The sequence below is a fragment of the Martes martes genome (genome assembly GCF_963455335.1).
Source record: "Martes martes genome assembly, chromosome: 5".
Classification (NCBI taxonomy): Eukaryota; Metazoa; Chordata; class Mammalia; order Carnivora; family Mustelidae; genus Martes; species Martes martes.
This window is the reverse complement of record NC_137892.1, coordinates 18,098,179-18,106,230: the sequence shown is the minus strand read 5'-3', so window position 1 is coordinate 18,106,230 and position 8,052 is coordinate 18,098,179.

The window sequence follows — 8,052 nt, the reverse complement described above, 5'->3', positions numbered from 1 at the left end:
TTAAGAACATTTTCAGCCATTATTTCCTCATATAAATTTTCTGTCCCCTTTTCTCTCTTCTACTTCTGGAACTCCTGTAATATGAATATTATTATAATTGAAGGAGCCACTGAGTTCCCTAAGTCTATTCTTGTGTTTCAGAATTCTCCTTTTTCCCTTGTTCAGCTTCATTATTTTTTACTATTTTGTTCTCTGTGTTACTTATTCATTCCTCTGTTTCTTCCAGCCTTTTGTTCATTGCATTAATGCCTGTTTACAATCTCATTTATAGCATTCTTCATTTCTGATTGGATCTTTTAAAAATATTTTGTATCTGTGATAAGGACGATGTCTTCAATTATCTTCTCAAGCCCAGTAAGTATGCTGATGATTATCAGCTTTTTTTAAGATTTTATTTGTTTATTTGACAGAGAGATCACAAGTAGACAGAGTGGCAGGCAGAGGGGGAGGGGGAAGCAGGCTCCCCGCTGAGCAGAGAGCCTGATGTGGGGCTCAATCCCAGGACCCCAAGATCATGACCTGAGCCAAAGGCAGAGGCTTTAACCCACTGAGACACCCAGGCACCCCTGCTTATCAGTTTAAATTCTCCATCCATCATGTTATTTATATCTGTTTTGCTTAGATGTCTGCTATGGTCTTATCTTGTTCTTTCGTTTAGGATAAAGTCCTCCATCTTGACATCTTTTCTAACCCTCTACCTTCTTATTTTTGTGTTAGAAAAGCCAGTTATGTTTCCTGTTCCTGAAAGTAATGGCTTTATGCAGAACAGGTTATGTAATGTCTGGGGTGTTGTGCTCCCAAGAATGACTCTGGTTTGCATTAAATGTGCTCTGCTGTTGTGCTCTGGCACAAACAATCCTTCAGGCCAGTTGTCTGCAGACTCTCCTTCCCTGCATGTTTGAGGTAGTCTCCTCTCTATGTTGTGAAGTTTGTTCTGTGAGTCTTCAGACTGATTTCTGGAGTATTTAGGAAGAGTTGATAGTTATCTACTTGTGTTCCTGGGAACAGACAAGCCTAGGGTCTTCCTACACTTCTGCCATCTTTCAAGGCTCAAATGCCATCATTTAAAAAATTTATTTTTTACTTCTGGAAGATTCCCTGATTTTCCAAGCCTTGTATACTTCGTTTCCACCTAGTTCTCAAACTTCTTATTTCCAACAGATTTTGTGGGTGTTGTTCTCTGAATGTCCCCTATGTATGGCCTCTGATCTTTGTGCATTCAGTTTTCAACCAGCTAGCATTTACTGGCTACTATGTGCCAGAAAATCATTTAGGTGTAGGCATAGTGTAGTAGTTTCTTATCTCTCTGACACTAATGAAAGGTTGATTTTCCTCCTGCTCCCTCATTTGCCTCTGATATCTTTGAGTTGCCATAGACTTCCCATCTAAGTGCTGCTATCACCGATAGAGGCTCATGTCAGAGGCTGTGATCCTTGACTGTCCTTTCCTTTATATACATAGAAACCTATCCCATGTAAATAGTCACACACACACACACACACACACACACACACACACACAGAGACATATTCCAGGGGAAAAGACAATGAGGGAAGCCAGGAAGCAGGTGAGTGAGTGGAAAGGGATTTAGTTGACCCGAGAAAACAAAACCCCAACATGACAACAAGGCAGCCCCATTTGTTTCTCTGTGCCCCAGGGTGGTGGAGGTGCTTGAAGCCAGTACTGGGCTGAATTATGTCCTCCACTTCCACCCCAAATTCTATGGTGAAGTCCAAACCCCCAATACCTATGAAGTAAATATATGTGGAGACAAGGTCTTCAAAGAGGCAGTGAAGTTAAAATGAGATATTCAGGATGGTCCCAAATCCAATATGACTTCTTATAAGCAGAGGAGAGTTGGATGCAGTCAAGCAGGCGCACAGGAAAGACCATGTGGACACAGGAAAAGGAGAAGCTGGCACTCTGCAAACCAAGGAGAGAGGCCTCAGAAGAAACCAACCCTGAAAACACCTTGATCTAGGACTTCTAGCCCCAGAGCTATGAGAAAACCAGCTTCTGTTGTTTAAGCCACCCAGACTATGGGACTTTGTTATGGCAGCCTGAGCAGACGAAGCTCTCGCAGCAGAAATAATTCTGACTAAAACACTAGTGCTGCTGGCTGGTGATCAGGCCAAGGTGAACCCATTTGCAAGTGTGAAACTACCTAGTACCCTATCTATACAGGCATACAAGCATTTCTGAAGCCAGCTGAGGAAGGAGGAAAGGAACTGCGAGTATTGGTGCAGCTTATAACAGAAGGAGGGCAGTTGTCATCACTCCCTTCCCCCTTAGACCTGACCTCAAGAAGGAGGCTGCTCTGCCTGTGCCTGATCCCACATCAGTTCTTGGGGATCTGTATGGAACAACCATGAAGGCTCAGGCCCCTAAGGGCAGCTGAAGCCCTTGACTGAGTCCAACTTGCTGTCAGCAGGTGTACAAGTCTATAGCTAGGTGGGCAGGGAAACTGTCCTCTTTTGCTTCCGGGAGTCACAGAACCAAAACACACTGATGCAGGAGGAGTCCTTGAATACTACTAACCTCCAATTCCATATTTTATGCATGAGGAATGACATCCAGGGTGATGTCATGACTGGCCTGGTCCATGGAGGAGGTGAGCCAGAGTCTGAGGCTAGAGGGAAGAGAGTAAGAGGCAGCTGCTGTGGGATTTCCAAGTGGTCTCTAGGTCCTGCATTGATTGGTAGATTGCTCTTTGGGAGAACACGGAAGGAGATAAGTTACATCTGAACTCCCATCTCTCCTCCACAGCCGGCCTAACTCCCATTATCTTAATGAGGGATTTCTTTAATTAGAACTCCTGGGAAACTCCTTATTTCTGTCCTTGAAGTATTGTTGAAACAGAATGTTGCGTTAGTTTCAGGTATACAACAAATAAATCCACAACTCCGTAGGCTCTGCTGTGCTCATCACAAGTGTAGCTACCAGCTGTCACCATACACCACTACTACAATCTCATTGGCCATATTCCCTACACTGCACCTCCTATTTGTCCCAGGATAGTCTTTACCTGAGCGACAAGATCCTCCCCTACACAGCAGAATTTGCTTTGGGTGGTCCCTTTCTAAATGTTTTTCCTGCATTCCATTATCTGCTTCTTCCCACAAGCCTCAGAAAATACTGAGGGCAGGAAAGCTTTCCACAGCCACCACATTCCCTAATATGGGGGTGCTGGGAGTCACAGTCACATGCTGGTTTATGAAATGAAGGTGAATGTGGTGATCTCAAAGGAAGTTCCACCCAGACCTTAGTGAGAATAGGAAACATTTCTACTTCACCAGCCAGGAACACCCATCTTACAACCAGACAACCTGAGTTTCTTGGTCTCCAATATTGATAGGAGAAGCACAACACCAATATTTGCTTTTGTGGGCTTTTTGAATCATTTATATTCCTTCTCAACATACTCATTTTCCTGTCCCTGACTTCATAGGAGTTCACTGTATGTTTAAATTTAAAAATGCACTCAATATGAAGTGATGTCATGTTTTTCGGTTAATCTCCTTTTTGATTTCTCAAGTTGATAGAAAGCAAAAGGTAGAAAGCATCTTTCATAGTTCTTGAATCACAAAATATCTCTGGTCACATCTAGTGAGAGGAACCATTGTCAGGAGAGTCTTCATTCACTATACTCCCAGAGAAAGGTCTGGGACCTGAACCCAGCCCTGTGACCTCAGTGCTCAGAGCACACTCAGGGTCTCAGTGGGCCACTCTGGCTGTCACACACTGGAACCTATCCAGTGTTGCATAGTGATGGTGAAGGAATGATGGTAGAGCCTCTGTGGGAGGCTGAGTGGAGGCCAGCCAGCTGCCTCTTGGGCTCATGCATCTAGGTGAGCAGCTCCCCAGAGCTGATCATGGTGCTAGCTGGAAGAGAAGGAGAGTTTTCAAGGCTTCAGTGACCAAAAAAAAAAAAAAAAAAAAAATGGGGAGTTATATCTCTGGAATCTTCCTCAACCCTAACTAAAAATATACTTCCAATCCAATGGAGAGAAGCTGAGGCATGAATTAGAATAAAAACCCATTGGGGATAAGACTGTATTCTGGAAATTGCTCCTAGTTTCTGGAAGTTGGTTTGCTAGAGTTGCCATAACAAAATACCATGGGCTGGGAGGCTTAAATAACAGAAATTTATTCTCTCACTATTCCGAATGTATGACTTAGATCAAGGTGCCTTTGGTTTTGCTTCTTCTGAAGCTTCTGTCCTTGGCTTGCAGATGGCCCCATTCTCCTGTGTCCTTATATGGCCTTTCCCTGTGGGTGCATCCTTCTCCTCCTTCTTTCTCTGTGTGTGCATCCTTCTCCTCCTTCTAAAATCAGCCCCATGAGTCACAGCCCCACCCCTCTGAGCTCAGTTACACAAAAGGGCTTTACAGCTTCAACACAGGAACTTGTGGGTATACACTTCACTCCAGAATGAGCCCTAAGTCTAAAAATATGTTTAGTAACAGTAGTCTTTGTGTAGTGTTAGAGTTGGATTACAGAATGTTGTGTGCATGTCTGGGAACCCCAGCACCCCTGGAGAAGTCCATCAGGGGAGGACCCATGAGCATGAGCCAGCACATCCTGCAGAGCTTAAAGGACATGACTCAGGAAAACTGCTTCAGATACAAATGTGGTTAGACATCATTAATCTCCTCAAGAGAGAAAGGGGTGGTCACAGGCACCAAGTTACAGTTACAGTCTACATCTGAGTTGTAAGGTTAGGAGTCTTCTCAACTGGCCAGTAGAGTTAGAAATACAGAAAATATCTGAGAGATGGGAGATTTGGGGGTGTTTTGTAAGCAACGCATCGTATTCCTTTCATGCAATGTGTATCTGTATATTATGACCCAGCAATTCCACAGCTAGTTCTAGAGAACGTTTGCCACAGGTGTACCAGAAACATGTGTAAGATGTAGAAGAACGGTGTTGAAGAGATAGAAACAACTGTAAAGAACCCCAAACTCAAATTTCCACTGACAGTGAATAGATTATGTGCTATCTTGGCAAAATGGAGAACACATGTGAGAGAAACAATGTAAATGAGAAGCACCTTAAAGAGGATGGAACACAAACTAATTTAATTTTTCTAAAGCATCCAAACAAGCAAAACTAAATGATATAATGTCTGAAGAAACACACATCTATGGAAATAACTAAAGAAAGTAAAAACAAGCAAACAAACAAATGAACAAACACACACACACACACACACACACACACACACACACATTAAACTCCAAATTCAAAGGATCTGTACATCTGAGAATAGATCCAGAGAGACACGATATGGGGTGATGCTTGTGGGAATATCCAATGATTTAAGTAACATTCCAGTTCTTAATTTGGGAGTTAACAGGTATTTTTCTTTATATCTCACTTTATTCTGTGTATATATCCGTATAGTATCATATATATGCTACTGTAGCTAGCTGCTGAACATTATTGCGCTTAGAACACATAATAAGGAACAATGCCCAAGGGGAAGAATAATGTCAGCAGCCATTATTATTTCACTAGACTCTATTTTATTTTATTTTTTTTTAAATTTGACAGACAGAGATCACAAGCAGGCAGAGAGGCAGGCAGAGAGAGAGGAGGAAGCAGACTCCATGCTGAGCAGAGAGCCCGATGCGGGGCTCGACCCCAGGACCCTGGGATCATGACCTGAGCCGAAGGCAGAGGCATTAACCCACTGAGCCACCCAGGCACCCCACTAGACTCTATTTTAAAGCAGCTTTAGTGTCACAGCAAAATTGAGCAGAAGGTGCATAGGATTCCCATGAACCCCCTGCCCTCACACAAGTACAGCCTGTCCACTGTCAACAACTCACACCATCCTACAATTCATTTTTCTCCCTCCATGTCCATAATTTACATTGGGTTCCCTCTTGGTGTTGTATATTCTATGAGATTTGACAAAAATATAATTTATCCACCATTATCATATCACACAGAGTGGTTTCACTGCTCTAAATGGCCTCTGTGCTCCACTGGGTTGTCCCTCCCTGCCCAGAACCCTTAAGAACCACTGATCTTTTTCTCATTTCTATAGTTTTGCCTTTCTTGGAATGTTACATACTTGGAATTGTGCAGTATTTAGCCTTTCCAAAATGATTTCTCTCACTTGGTAATATGCGTTTCCATTTCATCCATGTCTTTTCACATCAGCTGTCACTTAAGGAGCCTTCTGAATGCTGAGTGTTGATGGAGGTCCTCCAGGTCACTAGTCCCCTGGTGACACTTCTGACATAGTACCCAGGGATAAAGACAACCAGGTGACCATTTAAGGAATGGAATGGAATTGGCATTGGGCTTTATACTGGCAACATGGCCTGCTAGGAGGAGATAGATCTTCAGAGTTCTAAGAGAAAATGATGTTGTTTCCTATACTCAAACTATTTATTAAAAGTGACCACAAAACGAAGTCCTTAAATGGAATAACAAAGACTCAGAAAGTACCTCCCAGGGAATTTTTTTTTCTCACTTTGTTTGAGAATGGACCTAATGTGAATGAACAGGGAATCCAAGAAACACCAGCACCACCAAGGTAATGGATGGATGTGAGCAAGGCCTGTGCTCCAGGCTGGGAGAGCAACTAGTCCAACTGAAAATAAGAATTAGAAGAGTTCCATGGGACACTTTCAGGGAGAAAGGATTTTCTGGAGTAATGTCATCATAACTATGCAGCATCATCTGAGGTTAAGGGAATGGCATAGTATTATTATGATAAAACCATACTGTGCCACTTCCTCATCCCCTTCTTAATTTGCCTCCAGATTTGTTTAATTATCTTATACCTTCAGTTACAAAGATTTGGTGGCCAAAATTTTACACATTGGTCCAATTCAGATATGTCCAACAACTTTAGATTGGGTTCCATACTGGGTGTGATCTTCCCAGGTAAATAGAGTAAGGTCATGTGGTTGATGGAGAATGTTGCTAGGAAGGATGGTTGCTCTTATGAGGAATGAATTATTCCCACAGTGGTGAGACCCAGGTTATGTTACTTTCAGTGTGAAGAGTGAGGTTTCAAACATCATTGAACAAAAGCTGTTATAAAAAACAATTTTTGTTACACACACACACACACACACACACACACACACATGGCAAAGGGAAAAATCTAGAACCAGGGTCTAAAATGGTTTCCAATTAGGAGAATTTCCACAGAGTCTATATATGTTGGGTTAACTGTATAGACAGTGAGGTCATAGGCAGTGGTTTAGTTTCCTCAATGTTGACAATCAGATTAAGATTCCTTTGACCGACATAGGAGATAACTTTGGCAAAGAACACAACATAGAGGGTAATTTTAAGTAAACAAACACTTCTCTAAAGGAAACATAACCTAACAGGTACTATTTCCTATGACAGGCCCACCATGAGCTGTGCATGTGACGAGCATGAACTCTTGGAGGGGGTGGCAGTCAGTGTTACTACTTACAATAGTCAGATTTGCTTATACATTCAACAGTTTTCTATTCCCAGTAACAATGGCCCTTGTGTCCATTTCCTGTATCCTTTTTTTTTTTTCCTATATAAATGTTTTTGTGCAATCAGTGAGGGGAGGTATAAGGGCAGAGCTTTGCAGAATACCAGAGTGGTCTTGGAACCTTTCAAAGAATAGCTAAACATACGTTCTCCATTATATTTCCCAAAAGAGAACTTCCCAAAGGGATGTTCTCCCCTCTGTATCTGTATGCCTCTATAAGTCCAGAGGTGAGAAGTGAAGGAACATGAGAAACCAAGAGGGTCTGGAGAATGGATGTTAATGTTAAGTGATAAGGGGATGTCAGAATGAGACTGTATGTCACAGCGCAAATCTTTTCATTCACCTTTGGATCCGGGCTCATTTAATAAGTGATAAGAAGTAGAACAAATTTTAGAGTTTCCCAACAGGGATTCAAAATGAGAAAATCAGCTTATTTGTCTTGAAGAACTTAGAACCAATGAAAGTGGAAATATTAAGCTTGACTGAAAATTCAGGAAGGGTACAGTGTGAAAAGAGGACCCCAGATGTCCTGACTTCCCTCCAGAAGAAACCACAGCTCT